Below are 18,741 nucleotides of genomic sequence, written 5' to 3' on the forward strand. Positions count from 1 at the left end.
CTCATAACTTTCTATGAAGTATGAGAAGAAGATGAAGAAGAAGATGAAGAAGAGAAAATAAAAGACTACCTTAGTTTGTATAGGAAATTTAGTGTGAAAATGAGAGAATGGGGTGAGGTATTTATGGGAGAGCCTCACCCTCATCAAATCAGAAAATTTAATGCAAAGTAAGTAGGTTTAGACTAACATAGGTGATGTGTCTAATGGTGGTGGTGTGAGAGGATTTGTTGAGTGGTTTAGGGAATTTTGTGTAAGAGATTATGTATTTTTGCTTGTTTAATAAGCAAGCTTCTTACATGAAAGCGATGTGACCTTTTCGACGACACATTCTCGATTAAACCATGCCAGAGTATTGTCGGCTAATACTTGGTCGGATATTAAAATCTTCTGATTTCGGTTTACGGTTAGAACTTCGAAACATGGAATTCGGAATGAAAAATATTTAGAAATGCGTTCTGGACGAACTTGATGTTTATCTTGACTCGAAATAATATTTCAAAGCCAACAGCGTAATCGAAATTCAATTACGAGTTACGGAACTCAAAAACACGTTATTGGGCCAAATTTGGGCCTGACAGCAGCTCAAAAACTTTCCGTCAAAGAAAATTACGAACATTTACCAGAAAATAGGAAATCACAAAAAAAGACTAACACTCAACTACGGTTTAGTCTAATTCAATACCGATTAATTTCTAAAATTAATCTTTGTTAAAATAAATAATTAATAAAACATACACAGAAAATTCACGGTGTTACAATTCATAAACACGACGAAGATATGCCTAGTCATCCCATTCGAGCCCAAACATCATGAAAGGAGATAATTTTTGAATAACCCTCGATATATCAATAACTCAGGGAGGGTAGTTTTTCAATAGTTTTCCTTGATATTGAATTATTAAAGAAAAAATATAATCTTTCACAATCCTCATGTGACCAAAGGATAAGAGAATACAAAACATGTTCCTTGCTTAAAGTGCAAAAAAATAAGAAGAAATAAAACAGCCCGCTGAGAATCCTCAATTAATATCTCAGGCAAAAATTAGTGCAAAAGTGAAATATCAATGATCACAAAAGGAACCCTCCATGAAAAATTTCGCCTTAATCTTAGGTCACTCTTATCAATCCATAAAATTCTCTTTATAGTTGAATGTCATGCTAGAAAATTATTGAAAAATAGGGTAAAGAAGAAAGATTTTGTTGGGTATGGGAAACACAAGTTTTGAGCTTTATATCTATTTCTTGAAAACCCTTAGTCAAACCACGGTACAAGCTTCAAAAGACCTTGTCGAAGACTTATTTGCCTAAGATGCACATCATGAAAAACAAATTGCTGACTCCACTAAACTCATAAGATTTTGATAAAAATATCTCATTTTTAATGCATAAGTTAAAATTTATTTTCTCACTATTATCATAACTTCACCATTAGTCATGAGCTAAAACATAACTTCAATTCTATCATAGCCACCACCACATCTACTATTAGCCAAATACAAATTGAATTATATCATCATCACCATCACCATCTCTACCCAAGCCAAAGCCAAATTAAATTTTATCATCACTACCACATCATCACTCATAGCCCAAACACTTACCAAAATTTGCATGATCATTGTTTTAGAAAAAGTTATGCATGAAATAAAGAGTAATAAAGGCAAAGGAAAATTGGAAGCCTCTCAAATTGGGGTGGATTTTAAGATGATTCATGGTCTAAAGCATTATAGTCCAAGTTTACCAAATCAAATTGAATAGAATAATGACTCAAATTATCTCACACTGAGTCAGTGGAAGGTCACAAGAAGCCCAAAATGGGGCAATTTTTGGAGTTGATCTCATTTTCTTGTGAAAGTTTATGAAAAACTCAAAACTTGGGCAATTGTGAAGTGACTCAATAAGTTGATTCGACCTCAGGTGAAGGAGAAAAATCTTAAGTTATAATCGTCAAGGATAAATTCAACAATGACTTATACAAGTCTCCTATTTCCTACGAACAAGACCAACACATTTGAGGGTGTTCAAAAAAAAAACAAAAATAAAGCAACAAAAAAAACAACAACAAATGCTAGGTTGAAAACACACGTAGGCAACCTAGGAAAAGGAGAGATGTTCTAAGTTGAAAACCTACAAAAAGAGGCTTAGGGTCATAATAAAATGAGAGAATTCCCGACAGATGCCTACATAAGGTATTCTGGGAAAAATTTAGGGAAAATTAAATGAACACCCTCAAAGTGAAGGATTAATACTACTCATCATCAGTCACCCAAACTGGGGAAAATTTATGAGCAATACCACCTAGATGAAGACGTAAGTTCAAAATAAGGACATTTGGGCAATTTTGTTGTCACAAGAAAACCAACACTCTGGAACTCCTCGGCTAGTCTACACTGGGACAGTATGACTGCGTTTAGTCGTTGTCCTCAATATTATACTGGAGCAATTTTACGGACCACCTTAAAAAAAGTGTCTTCAAGTAAACTGTAGCAGATTTTGATTGGTGAAAATTTATGGTGCCACTCAATAAAAGGCAACAAGTGTCGCTTTAGTCGAGTTTACAAAAGTTGATGAGTTTCATCCAATAAATATAAAAATAAACCATGAGTGATACCTTAGAACATTGGTGCATGGGTCTTACCCTTCTTTCCACTACAATTCAAACAAAATATATAGTATTCATAACATACATGACATACATATATTACAACATAACTATATCTATCAATGTATAGTCACATTCATACATTAATCAATGTAGCGCAAACAAACAAAACATGACATAATCATTCATTGCATATAACCAAACATTAAAACATGCATATCTACATTATTCTTCCAATAAACACAAACAAACAAAAATGTTGCATTGTATATAACCAAGCATTCAAACATGCATCCCTACATTATTATTTTAATGAGCACAAATAAACAAACAAAACAGTGCATTGCATATAACCAAACATTCAAACATGCATCCATATAATATTCTTCCAATAAGCGCAAACAAATCATTGCATTGCATATAACCAAACATTCAAACATGCATCTCTTCATCATTCCTCTAATAAACCTAAACAAATAAACCAAAAAAATTGCATATCAAGCATCTCAAAATACATTTCTATACAATGTATGCATTAACAATCGGTGTGGAACATTACATTCCATTGGATTTTTTTATGTCTATGCTATATGTACTTATATTATTTTTAGATGAACATATTTAAACTCATGTATTTCTTTGGATTCTGTGATTTTTTTAATTTTTAATACAATAATGTATTTAGATATTTTTTTTCTATTATATATTCATATTATGATTTCATATTACCATCAGTCACTAAAAGAAGTTGAAATGAGACTATGAGTATAGGCCTCACTCTTTTAATATCACCAATACTTACTTATATACCAATAGAATAAAACTGTAGGTGTAAGAAAATCATATTAATCTATAGTGATGGACAAAAATAGAAGGTATAAGTTTTAGCCTTATACATATGGTAATGATTGACATCACTAAAACCTATAGTGACAGGGAAACTCCATAGGTATAAATGTCTTTAGTGACAGACATAATCTGAAGATATAAGTTAAAGTTTATACCCATGCTCTTGACAGTTGTCACTAAAACCTATAGTGACATTGAAAATCTGTAGGTATAGCGACTTAAATACGACGGAAAAAAACGTCCGTAGGTAAAAGTTTTTTGTGTTATACCTACGATTCCTTACCTTTTACCTACGGATTTCGTCTGTAGGTACATGGCAAATTTCTTGTAGTGCACGGACAATTCCTAAATCTATATATTTACACAACAACATAATTAACTATAATTTCTATATAATTGTTATGTTATTTAGTAGTGATATTATATTGTTAAATAATGTTGTTAATCTATAATAATTGTGATATAATGTTATACTCATTGAACATTTTTTGCTAAATAAATTTCAATCATATCATTGAAGTAGTAATACATTTTTATGTTTGTTTGAGTAAAAAGAAGTTTGTTAATCAATAATTTAAATTATATTTTGTAAGATTTTTTTCTAAAATAAAATATAAGATTATAGAAAACAAATAAAGAATTACATATATAAGTTTTTCGCATTTACTTTTAATATTTTCTAAATTTCTATGTAACCGTGGATCCACTAGGTACCTAAGGACCCACAAATATTCATGTAGGTTTGGGGCCAAAAATGAATAAGCGAGACATATCCCGATAATGCACAATGCAGACTCATTACTATCCCCTACTTGAGTTTGTGAATGCAAGCATGCAAGAACTTGATTTTGATGAAGACAAAGTTTAAAGCTTAAAGACAAAGACATATCAATAATAACACAAAGGCTCATATTCGAGCTTCAAGAAAGGATCATCAAGACTAGAGTAATTCTTTTATTTTTAGGTTCTAAGATGATTTGAAAGAATAAAGTCTAAGTTGAATGAACATTATGATAAATTTAACATAATTAGAGTTTGAGCATATTGCATAAAGAGACTTTCATGCATAACATGACTTATGTGCATTTAGCATGCAAACCTGACTTTGTACACATCTTCTACGGTTGATTGTAAATATGTCATTTTAGGGTGTAGGGTATCACCTAAGAGGAAGAGAGAAATTTAGGAGAGGTCTCATTGGGTATACTTGGTTAGAAGTGGTGAAGAGCCATTAGAAATTAGGTCCAAGAAAAGATCTTATTAGGTATACTTGGTTAGAAGTGGTGAGATGCCATTAGAAACTAGGTCCAAGATAATTCTTGGAGGAAGAAATGTTTTTTTTGAACATTTGATTTCTTATAGTGAAGCGAATCTCCCAAGATCAGAAGGTAAGACTTGGATGTAGATTGCACGTGGATTAGCAATCGAACTTGTATAAATCGGTTGTGCCATCTTCTCTCTTACCCCTAATCTTTTACTTACATGCAATTATCGAACTTTTGCTTTATTTGATAGCATTTATTTAGAAATCATTGCATAAGTGAATCTGCCTTGTTAATCACTTTAAGTAAATTTTTCAAGAGCATATTACATTAGTTTAATCACTGATTTCTTAGTGCATTAAGAACCAAAAGATTTTCAAGAGAACCACCAGGTTAATCGATTATGCCTTCATTTAATCAATTAAGTTCAGCTTAGTGTTAATTGATTAAGCAATCATTTAATTGATTAAAATTAGTACTTTTGATATTATATTTTGTATTACGAATCAAGTATAATTGTTACCTGAGTCACCTATTCACCCTATTTAGGTGAAGTTAGAGCCCTTGTTAACCAATAAGTGGCATCAGAGCTATTTCGAATAGATACTAGCTTAATCACTAATTTATGAGATCATAGGGATATACACAATGGGCTCTACAAATCCTTTAGGTGGTGAAGTATCCTCCATCAATCGCCCTCCCACCTTTAGTGGAGAAGACTCTTCCTCTTGGGGAGAAGAGTTATGCTTCATAAATGGTATGAGATTTTTCTTAGAGATTGTAGAAATTTATGAAATGGTAAAGATTGACCAAACTCAAATATGAATGCTAAACAATTTATTATATTAGCAAAAAATATTACAAGAGATAATAATGATCTAAATAATAACTAACAAGATAAAAATAAACTATAGATAAATTCAAATAAAAGGAAACTAGCTAAATCATAAATGCAATAATTCTCTCACCTAAATATCCTCAAACACACTCCCTTAAGCTAAAGCTTAGTAATATTTAAGTTTGTTAAAATAATTTCTTAAAATGAAAATAAATGAATAAATATATGGGCTCCGTACAAAAATTGTTGAACGGAATTGTGAACTGCAAAATTTGCATATATAATCAACATAGGAATGATCGTCAATATGAAAGGTAGACACAACTGATATAATTCATTACTATGACAAAAATGTGCCACCATAATGATCATCAGTGAGATGAGAAATCATTGATATAATCATCATTGTAATGATCATTGATGAGAAAATAAAACATTACTCACATAATTCTTCAATGAAAGAAAATAAATTACCATAATGATCATAGGTGGAAAGAGAACTCCATATATAAAATGAAGAAAGTGATTTTTTGCATTGGATTATGTTGGTATTTGTTTATTTGGATAATTGTTGCGTGTAATCTGAAATTGTGAGCTCAAGAAAAAATATGAATGAATACTAGTGATAATATGACACGACAAAGAGATATGACTAATTGAACTTCAAAAAATTTGGCATCTCGATAGGAGAATAGTGACCGAACAGGTCACGAAGGGTGAAATTGTTCTGATACCATGTAGTAGTTTAGAATAGTAAATATTTGTCAAACTCAAACATGAGCCTATACAAATAATTTAGAGTAAATACCTATTTCATTTCCTCGTGTTTTTCGACTTACTAGTTTTTTTTGTATTACCAAGGGTATCGCTGCACCTTTTCAGTAAGGAACTAATCCCTTCGGGGTTCGTGATTGTCTCTCTCAATAAGTGTCGCTCCCATGAATTTAACCTTCAACCTTGGAGATTCAGTGCAGTCTTACACCACTAGACCAATCCTTGTTGGTTTCGACTTACTAGTTTGGTTCCTCAAAAATTGAAAAACCCAAAATTGTCCCCCAACAAAATCAAACGTGGGTTAAATTAGTCTGTTTTAGGCACAAATTAGACCCTACCACGTGTTGTAAAACATTGTGAAAAGGACAGAGTTGACGAACATTTGATTTTTTTGAGAACCATTTTGGGTTTTTCAATTTTTGAGGGACAAAAGTGATTAAGTCAAAAAACATTAGGGACTTAAATGTATATTTACTCAATAATTTATTATAATGGCCAAAGTTGTTACAAGTGATAATATAATAATGATCTAAATAATAATTAACAAGACAAAATAAACAATAAATAAATTGAAGTAAATGAAATTAATTAAATCTTAGACAAGATAATGATCTATAAATCCAAACATATCTAGCACGCCCATCAAGCTAAAACTTAGTAAGCTTTAAGTTTGTTACAACTAATTCATTCCAAATGAAAATAATCAATTCATTATATAAGTAACATAAAAATCGTTGAAAATGTTTTTAACTGCAAAGTTTGCACATATAATCATCATCAGAATGATGGTCGATGTGAAAGGCACTTAGAACTAATATAGTCATCATTATGACAAAAGACACCACCAGAATGATTGTCGGTTGGAAGAGAACCATTAATATAATGATCATGAATGATCGTCGATATGAAAAAAGTCATTATTAACATAATTCTTCAATTGAAGAAAAATGCATAACTGGAATGAACGTCGGTGTGAATAAAACACAATGGTATAATCACCATCAAAATGATCGTCAATGAGAAAAAGTTACTACTAACATAATTCATCAATGAGAGATACGGCTCCACCAGAATGATCGTCAATGAGAAGAAAGCTCACTGGTATAATTACCATCAGAATGATCGTTGATGGAAACGAAGTCTATCCTGATATAATTTATCATCTATAGATAAAGTATCATTGAAATTGTTGTTAGTAGGAACAAAAATAAATATATATAAAACAAAGAAAGTAAATTGTTATTTTTGAGAGTATTTATCTATTTGAATGATTATTGCATGGAATTTAGAATTATGAGGTTAAAATAAAAGAATTGATACTAACTAGAAGGGTATACGATAAAGGGATGTGACTAATCGAAACTCGACAGTAGAATATTGATAGGATAGGTCATGAAGGATGAAATTGCTCTGATATTGTATAGAAAGTTTAGGATGATAAAGATTGCTCAAACTCAAATATGTGTTAGTCCAAACAATTTAATATATAAGAAAAAATTGTTACAAACAATAAGATAAGAATGATCCCGATGATAACTAACAAGATAAACTCAAACAAAATGAAACTCTTTAAATCCTAGATTGGATAACTCTCTAATAATCTAAATATCCATTAAGAGAGATGAGTGTAGATGGTAATAGTTAGGAACATATAGTGAGAATGATTCCTACCAATGTTCTTCATCCCTAATTCTCATCCAATGTCCCCGACTCTCTCCCTGAATCCAATGAGAAGTTCATTTAGGATTCATTTATGTGTAGGTTTTGGAGGTGATGAAAGATAAATGGAAAGTTTGAGAGTCATAAAATATACTTGTGAGATGATTATGAAGCCTTCAATTACTTTTTCCTCCCTGCAAAACTCAAATCACAAACGAGTTTTATTGGGGGGAATCCCAACTCACAAACTCATTTCTCTAAACCAATGAAATACACTTGTGAGTTGAGTTTTGGATTGGAGATAAGACTTCATAATCTTCTCATAAGTGTGTTTTATAGCTTTCAAGTCTTCTATTTCTCTTCATTTTTCTCCAAAACTTAACTCACAAATAAACCTTTCGAGGATTCAGTAAAAGGCTCCTCCAAGATAATCATTATACAAGTCTTGAGTTTAAAAAGGGAAAATAATTAATGGCAAGTGTCATTATCAAAGTTTTATGACTATATCAACTCAAATTGTTAGACCAAGAAACTTTGGATTGTTTTTTTAGTAAGTTAAGTTCTTATATTAGATTAAGGATTGAATTAACTTAATTACAATTATTATTATTTATGTTTAAAAGATTAAACAACATCTACATCTCCAAAGAGGAGGTCGTTGTAAGTAGTGTACTTATATAAAATATGAGTGATTTATGTAGGTGTAAAAATGAAAAGTAATTTATATAGTTTTTTAAACCTTAACAATGTCAATCAATTTACTCTAGATTAAGTATTCTTATCACTCGATTAAGCTGATTCAACCCAAGTTAAAGGATCTAATTATAATATTTGTAATGAAGATATTTACTGATTACTTAATCTATATTGCAGACCAAAGTTCAAATAACATGGTGTGCATCAGGACAAATTGATGCATCAGGACAAATTGATGCATCAGGATTCCTGGATCTGACCGAGCCAGCTGCACCAAGGCGCATGCATCAGGGCGCACCAGGACGCATCAGGGCGCACCAGATTGGTGCATGCACCAGGGCGCTCCATTGGCGTATGCATCAGGACGCATCAGGGCGCATCACATTGGCGCATGCATCAGGGCGCACCAGGACGCATCAGGCGCATCAGATTGGCGCATGCATCAGGGCGCACCAGGGCGCATGAGATTGGCGCATGCATCAGGGCGCACCAGGGCGCGCACCAGAATGGCGCATACAAGGCTCCTTCCCTCCTTGAGCAGCCATACGTTTCCTTCTAGAAGAATGGATTGTAGTAGAGCACTTATTTTTGTCACATGCCTATTAATAAATCTGTTTTTTTGTTAAGTTAGTTATAGTTTGTTTTTGGTTTCTTATTCGGTTGCTTGGATAACAAGCAACATGAAACTTGTATAAATTCATACTTGACTCATTAATAAACGAATTCAATTCTTCTTCAAACTCTTATGGATCATTTCTCCAATATGGTATCAGAGCTCTCAATATGAGAGCTCTGCTACAATCCATTCTTGATTACCTTGATTTCCTTGTTTTGAAAAATCTGCTGCCATAAACAAAATAGCTATGGAAAGCATAGAATCTGCTGAGACACATCCAGGAACAGACCCATCACTGATTCCTACAAATCCTTACTACCTTCATCCAGGTGAGAGTCCAGGGACCATCTTAGTCTCACCACCTCTAGAAGGAAACGCATGGCTGCCCAAGGAGGGAAGGAGCCTTGTATGCGCCATTCTGGTTTACTGGTGCGCGCCCTGGTGCGCCTTGATGCATGCGCCAATCTGATGCGTCCTGGTGCGCCTTGATGCATGCACCAATCTGATGCGCCCTGATACGTCCTGGTGCGCCCTGATGCATGTGCCAATCTGATACTAGAAAGTCCATTTCTGGATATTGTATGTTTCTTGGAGATTCATTGATTTCTTGGAAATCCAAGAAACAGAACACTGTCTCAAGATCCTCTTCTGAGGCTGAGTATCGTGCATTGGCTATTGCCTCTTGTGAGGTACAATGGCTTACTTATCTAATGCAAGATATTGCCATTTCCTTTAAGAAACCTGCTATTCTTTTTTGTGACAATAATTCTGCACGATTCATTGCTGCTAATTCTGTTTTTCATGAAAGAACAAAACACATTGAAATAGATTGTCACGTGGTGCGTGAAAGACTTCAAAGTAACTTGTTCCAATTATTGCCTATTACTACTACTGATCAAGCAGCTGATATCCTAACCAAGGCATTAGAACCTGCTTTATTTCATACTATGCTTCCCAAGCTGGGAGTTATTAACATATACTCTCCAGCTTGAAGGGGGGTAATGAAGATATTTACTGATTACTTAATCTATATTGCAGACCAAAGTTCAAATAACATGGTGTGCATCAGGACAAATTGATGCATCAGGATTCCTATATCTGACCGAGCCAGCTGCACCAAGGCGCATGCATCAGGGCGCACCAGATTGGCGCATGCACCAGGACGCATCAGACACCAAGGCGCATACATCAGGGCGCCCCATTGGCGTATGCATCAGGGCGCACCAGGACGCATCAGGGCGCATCAGATTGGCGCATGCATCAGGGCGCATCAGGCGCATCAGATTGGCGCATGCATTAGGGCGCACCAGGACGCACCAGGGCGCATGAGATTGGCGCATGCATCAGGGCGCACCAGGGCGCGCACCAGTAAACCAGAATGGCGCATACAAGGCTCCTTCCCTCCTTGGGCAGCCATACGTTTCCTTCTAGAAGAATGGATTGTAGTAGAGCACTTATTTTTGTCACATGCCTATTAATAAATCTGTTTTTTTGTTAAGTTAGTTATAGTTTGTTTTTGGTTTCTTATTCGGTTGCTTGGATAACAAGCAACGTGAAACTTGTATAAATTCATACTTGACTCATTAATAAACGAATTCAATTCTTCTTCAAACTCTTATGGATCATTTCTCAACCAGGTATCCGAATTACATTTATTAGGACTAATGCATACCTAAACTACACATTAGAAAAATATGTATATATTAATGGTGAAAGAAATTTTTACACTGTTAATTTATCATTTACCATTTATTTTTAATTATTATTGACTTTTAAATAAAAGTAATATAAATAAATGATAGATAATATATTGACTGTGTATAAATTAGGGATGACAATTGGGTGGAATATGAGCATGAAGTGCTTTCCAGTACCCATACTCACACAGTTTGAAAGTACCCACACTGATAGTGGGTATTTCGCTAGTAGTCAATGACTTTACAACATGATTGATGTTAAGGCCTCTACAATCACAATCCTTTCTTTCCTTGTTTTATTTTTTTGTTACAACGTGATTGATGTTAGGAATAACTACATTGAAATTTGATTTTAAAAAATTAACTACATTGAGATTAAAATATAATACTTATCTCTAAAGGCTGCTCCATATATAGCTTATAAAACGAGGGTTTCTCTTCTAAGCATACACGATCGCATATATATGTTCATGTTCTATAATCATAAGTCCCATGTCTTAAGGTATCATTACAAAATAACGTGAACGTAGATATTTAGAATTCATTATTTTCACATGTCAAGTATGAAATGCTTAGATCCATGACAATTAGATTGCAAGGCACAAACCTTCACCAATTCTCAATGTTTTTGTCCCTTTCTTTTATCCATCCATACACATTTTCTTAATAACTACATTGCTAAACTATGTGGTGGATGGCAGGACCAAAATGTGCCAAGGTAAGCCAAAGTCTGATGTCATGATGCGCCAAGGACATGATATGACTCGGTCAGACATGCACCACGCCACGAGCCAACAACAAGGTTAGATATGGTCAGACATGCGCCATGCCACGAGCCAAGGCCTTGAGGAGACATGGTCAGGCATGCGCTATGACACGAGTCAAGGCCTTGAGGAGATACGGTCAGCTATGCGACATGGCACGAACCGGGGCCAAGGAATGTCCCAGGATACTCGGTCATACATATAGAACAACATGAGTCATGGCCTGGACGATATACGGTCATGTTGTGAGACTCACCCAAGCCTTGACCGAGTCACATTGGCCAACAACCTCGGTCAGGCCAAGTCAAGCATACACGATCAGAAGACTTTATGTACTAGAACATGAGCATCAATGCAAAGGAATGATTAGCCTTGAATGCTAGAAACCAGTCATGGTTACTTCAACAACAAGCAACTCCATTTCCTCATAACTGATTATTGTATTTTCTATTGTTTAATATTGAACAGTAGTTAGAGTTAATTAAGCTTTAGTTTTGCTATAAATAGAAAGCTTTGTATTATGCCAATCAATTAATGAGAAATGAAAATATATTCTTCTTCCTTCTTAATTGATCTTTTCTTCTTCATCACTGTGAGAGTGTTTTGTTCATCCCTTCAACCCAAAATCTGTTTTTACATACATGGTGGAAAAATAATGGGATGATGGTAGCCATCTGTTTTTAGCAATTAAAGCACTCTCTTTTAATTGTCTTTTTAAGACAATGAATACATATTAAAACAGTTATTCAAAATATTAATTATCAAGATAAAATAATGCATTTTGATCATAATATCCATAATAACTTATATTCAAAATTATTATACCATAGAACTGTAGAAGAGCAAACATGGGAAGAAAATGTAATTAATGTTTTTTGATCTCCTAAAGTTACAAAAATAGAGTGAAAATTAAAATTAGAGTATAAGTTATCATAATGATTCATAAGGCATTACCAACAATGTATTAGTGTAGTGGTATAAGACATCATTAATTCCACAGGATGACTAAAAAGTTAATTATTCGATTATTTAAAGCGACACTTATTGGGAGAAGCAATCAAATATTTCAAAAAAGATTAGTTTCTTACCAAAAGATAAGGAGATACCATTGGTAGTACAAAAAATCTAGAAGGCATTTATATTTTGATAAACCACATACAAGTCAAAAATTTACTTCACATGGTCATTAATTATTTCATATTCTTTTGTTTTATCACATACAAGTTGTCATCTCTAATAATGGAGAGGCAAGTTATTTATTTTGTTTATATATTTAAGGATAAAAGTGTCATTTCAATATATCTAAAGGGTAAAAATTTACTTTTTTATCATTTGTTTTTTCATGTATAGTGGGAGTATCCTAATTCCTTCTCATAGGGGGAAATCATTTTTATTAATGGAGAGACAAATTATTTATTTTGATTGTATATTTAAGAGTAAAAGTGTCATCACAATATATTTAAAGAGTAAAAATGTCATATTACACCCTTTTATCTTTTTTTTTCCATGTACTTCTCTCTTCACTGATAAAGAAGTATAGTAACACTTGCATATAGTAGAAGATGCATGTGGTTGAAAACAAAAACAATATGATATAACATGGAATGATGTGTTTATACTAAAAAGTTATAATAAGGAATGAAATAATTTTAAATATATATAAAGACAAAAATGATATATTGAATGAAAAATGAAACAAAAGATCAATACAACAATAACATCATATTACATTTTGATTGAAGATCTACAACAAAGAAATAATACAGTATTAGATATAAAAAATGATATAAAAATAAAGTTAAAGAAATGATAAATAATGCATATACTATTTAATAAAACATTTAACAACTAATCAGACTGTTGATTCATCAACTCCATTTCATACTGTTTTTAAGAATAGAATTTTATAATAAAAAAGTTAAAAATTCACCTATGAATCTAATAGCATCTTATTTTTGTATGCATAGAATTACTAGCTACCATCTTCAGATCAAGTCATGAACCATTGAATACAGATGCATGATGACAAATCCTATGAAGGACTTGGTCAAAGAATGTTGTGTAGTCTCATGTTATGTATGCATTTCCATTTTTGGTTGGAAACCTATGCTTAGAGAAAGATATATCTGTAATTGTGCATAATCCATAAGGTAATGAAAAATGTGATATATAGAATTATCTGAGTTGTTTTCATATATAACCCTTCAGCATTTTTGTGATAGTTTTTTTCATTCAATTACAACAACAGAAGCAAATATTGTGTTGTTAATTTGATTTTGACTAGGTAGTAAAAATCAAAGGGAAAAAAATGTCCTTTAGTGGGACCCAACAGAAATGTAAGGCTTGTGATAAAGTTGTGCACTTTGTGGAATCAGTATCTGCAGATGGTATTTTTTATCACAAGAATTGCTTCAGATGTAGCCATTGCAATGGACTCCTCTAGGTAATGGGAAAAGATTCTTGCATGTTAAACATATGAAGCATATCTTCCGTCCAAAAAATGTGTACCACTTTATGTATATTTTTATTTTCATTGGTCAAAAAATATAAAGTTAATATATATTTAATTTTTGTTTTATTTTTCTGACAAATACGAAACAAAGGAAGTTGATACAAACTTTGAGACAGAAGATATAGTTCATTGAAAATATGATAGTTACAAAGTTAGGAAATATTTCAAGAATAATTTCTTAATAACATGCATAATGTGAACATGCATTCAAAAAAATTGTGATCAACTTGAAACTTATTGATCAAATCATATATGTCTTTAACCATAAATTATTGAACACATATGGTTGAACAATGGTGCTTTGGGATCAATTTGAAACAAAAAGTTTTTTGTTTAAAAAATTCACATTCTCTTTTTCTGCACTTTTTTACATTCTTTTTATGGTTAAGAATAATATTGTTGTCTTGTAACTTAGAATATCATTGTTTTATATTTGGTTATAAGGGTAAAGGTAGAGGTCAGGCAGCTTCCTTTTTATTAAATATTATCTCTTTGAAAATGATGGATGCAAAGTTATTATATGATACTTAATGCCACTTCATATGTCATGATCGTGTGATTGGTTGAGAAAAAAATATTTAAATTAAAATTTAATTTTTAAATATTTTTTAGACCATTCATAACATATGACACATGAAGTGAAACTGATTATAGGATAGCAAATGTGCTCCCATAATATGCAAAAGAAAATAAACTATATACAAATTATAGTCTTAAACCATGGATGAAATCATTGCATAGAGCTAGCTAGTTGGTTTAGATTCTAAAAGAACCATCTTTATTAAACCAAATGACAATAACTATAGAGGTATCTCATTGATATGGAGCACCTGATTTCAAACTCAGATAGTTACACAATCTTCTTCCTCTCCGTTAAAAAAACTTTGCCTATAAAAAATGATGTAGTTTGTCAGTTTTCCGGTCAAACCAGCCAGTCTAGTCCGGTTTTGATATCATGTAGTCTGAAACCAGAAGTTTTTCTTATGCTGTTAATTTCCTCTATAGATGAGTAACTACTCATCAATGGATGGAACTTTGTACTGCAAGCCTCACTTTGAACAGTTTTACAAGGAAACTGGTGCAAAGAAGATGCAATCATGTAATTTTCCCCTTTTGCCTCTTCAATACAACATTATTATAATGAAAGTTTTTTAGGCTAATCATTATCTTGTTTCTTAATTTTCTCTTCTTTCTTCTCTGGGACTCAAGAAAAATGTTCAACATGCAAGAAAACTGTATACCCATTGGAAAAGGTTTGGAAAATTGCATTGCTAGTTTTTTTTTTGTAAGCAAAGAAATATATTGACGGAATACAAAGGCTGTTTAACTCGGTTATTTAAATTGCGTACTGCATCACCTGATGTGATACAATATTGTGGTTAAGGTGACTACCATAACTGTATCAAACTGCAATTATGGTATGGCTTTGAATCACAATAATGTGATTGCATCAGGCCGTAATCCAACCACATCGGACCATATCAGATCGCATCGAATTTAAAAATATTTTTTTTAATCATAAAAGAATTCACATTGTAATGGCGCAATCCACATCGCAAGGATCGCAATAACCATAATCACAGTAACCACAACCATAATTTAAAACAATGGTTTAACAATAAATAAAAAATATTTTAGTCAATTAGTACTCGCGAAGGATGTAAGACCAACTATCTATGCACCATTGTACACAAACAATAAAATTAAATCCAACACTAGAGAAGATCTATATCTACTATTTAATTTGAATTAAATCCATTATCTAAACATAACTAACCTCCTTCCCCTTGAAAATATACTCATTTTGCATTAGTCAAGTGGACCATAATGCGGAGAACCACAAGATCCTCCACATATGGCTTCCCTTGTTATTTTTACTCAGAGATATATGAAGCTTGAAAGGATCTATGCAATTGTTTGGGATGCTGATCGAAGTTTGAAGCCAAGAGTAAAATCCACTGTTAAAATAGTTGAGCATTTGTTAGTTGGTTAATTAGTTTAGTTATGATAGTTAGTTTTTTTATCCTTTATATAAATGATTCTATATAATTTTGTTATCATTCTATTCAATATTCAATAAATAATATTCTTTTCTTTCATCTTTCTTGATTCATCAAGAAATCTTTTTCATGCCTCCTACCATTTTAACATGGTATCAAAGCTAATTATTTCTCGTTGATTGATTGCTTCCGCTTATCATTCTTCAATTCCAAGATTCATCAAAAGTTCAACAAAGAATCATCAAGAATCTAGCCAAGAAGTACCATGCCTTTCTTGCATCTAAAGCTATCATCAAGCAAATTTATCGTCTTCTGGGCTTCGGTTTAAACAAGTTGTGCAATGGATGAGAAGCATAACTTCCAGAATGTACAACTTAGTCTCAAGTTCCTTGTCTCCTTATTAAAAAAAGGAATTGAGGCAACATTTTCAGGTTTGGATGAAGGTATTTTCAATGGCATGTTCACAACAATATTTGTTTTTTTCAATTACCTTCTTTCATCTTTTATCAATGACAACAAGAATCTACACATTTTTCATCTATTGCCCCCAATTATTTCTCATTTCTTTATTACTCTAGCTTATTTACCCATCTTTCTCTTTCATTAAACACACAACATTATAGTGTAATTTTTTCTCATTGAAGCAACATATAAGGATCAAGATTAAGGTTCATCTCATTTCTCTCTTTCATCCATTATGGTTGGTTTGGTTGGTTAAGCTTCTGTCGAAATAGATGGTTAAACTTTGGATGAAGTTGCTTCTACCTTATGGTAGTTAAGCGTCAGATTGCTTCACATTCAGATTTCAAGACTGGGAGACGAAGATTCGCTCACCAGCAAGAGGATGTATTAGAGTATATCATTGTGTTCAACACAATTATTTCAAGCTTGTAATGCTTAATACATTCCAGCTTGCGGAGGAATGTTAAAATAGTTGAGCATTTGTTAATTGGTTAATTAGTTTAGTTAGGATAGTTAGTTTTTCTATCTTTTATATAAATGATTCTATGTAATTTTGTTATCTTTCTATTCAATATTCAATAAATAATACTCTTTTCTTTCATCTTTCTTGATTCATCAAGAAATCTTTTTCATGTCTCCTACCATTTTAACATCCACGCCAAACATTTGCTTTCAAAATGGCGTGAAACGAATACGTGGTCTATTGATTCAATGTCATCCAAACATAAGACACAATTCAACCCTTTGCTAGATACTTGTTTGTGAATAAAGTTCTAATTTACTCTTATAGTCCCACTAATGATTATATTGTTTTAATCACTATTTTGAGGGGGAAATGAGATCAATTTGGTTGCAGAGACTATCAAAACCGCAATATTGAGCCGTGATTGCTATTCTAGATAGTAATTTAAAACTTTCACTGTGATCTATGCTTGATGAGGGACCCTTTTACTTGCTTATAAGGAAAAATGTTAGATAAACATTAAATTCTTTTGGGATATTTTAAAAGCCCTTTTGAAGCCAAAATGTATATATGGCTCAAATCATTTCAAATGTACTTCATTTTTTTATGTGTTTGCAATCTCATTTTGCTTCAAATTAAATATTTTATTTGTGTTTAGCACAAATTGACTCGCGTTATGGTTATAATTATGTTGCGTTTATCATATTTGGAGGAAAATGTAGCCACAATTGTGGTTATGATGTCCTTGTGATATTTCTAAAACTTCAAATTGTGGCCACCGTATTTACAATTGTGGAATTCAATTAATGGTGGATAATGCAATAACAATGTAAAAAACTTATACACCGTCAGTGTATATATCTTTTACTCATTAAAAATATCTGCTTTTAGATATTACTCATGAAATGTAGTCATTATGGAGCTTTGGAGGAAGTACTTTGTTTTTTCTTCTAATTTGCCATGATGTGGAGAAAAGTTCCCTTCTTTGACATAGCCAAATGCACCTTAATGTGAATCTCCTTTGTTGAATAATAGAGTCTTCCCTATTGTGTATATATTTAAATAAAGTTGATTTGAGGTGTGCGCATAAGATATAAATTTGGAAATAATAATATGTTTATCTCACGCCATATTCTAAATTTGAGTATTGTTAAAAACGTACTGGTTATTAAATTGGTCAGGTACGGTACAATGGTTCAAGGAGTCAAAGTTGAAATTTTAACATTTAGCATCAATGAGTCAAAATTGTATGATATTAAGATTATATTTTTCCACCAAATCCTATCTTCAGACAGTATTCTAAGATTATACAAATGTCACTGAGATTACACACGAATGTTAGGAACCAAAAGGTGTAATCTAAGTATGTCTTGGAAGCATGTGCCTTGAAGTGTTGAAAAGAGGTTTGAAAGATGGGTCACCTTGTAATAGATTTTTTAGTTTTTAAAAAAATATATATATCTATGTATAAACTGGCTAGTTTAGTCAAATACTGGTCGGTTCACGGGTTTTAATATTTGGCTGGTTCAACATCTGTACCGTACCGG

This window comes from Lupinus angustifolius, chromosome LG18 (assembly GCF_001865875.1).
Source record: "Lupinus angustifolius cultivar Tanjil chromosome LG18, LupAngTanjil_v1.0, whole genome shotgun sequence".
Lineage (NCBI taxonomy): Eukaryota > Viridiplantae > Streptophyta > Magnoliopsida > Fabales > Fabaceae > Lupinus > Lupinus angustifolius.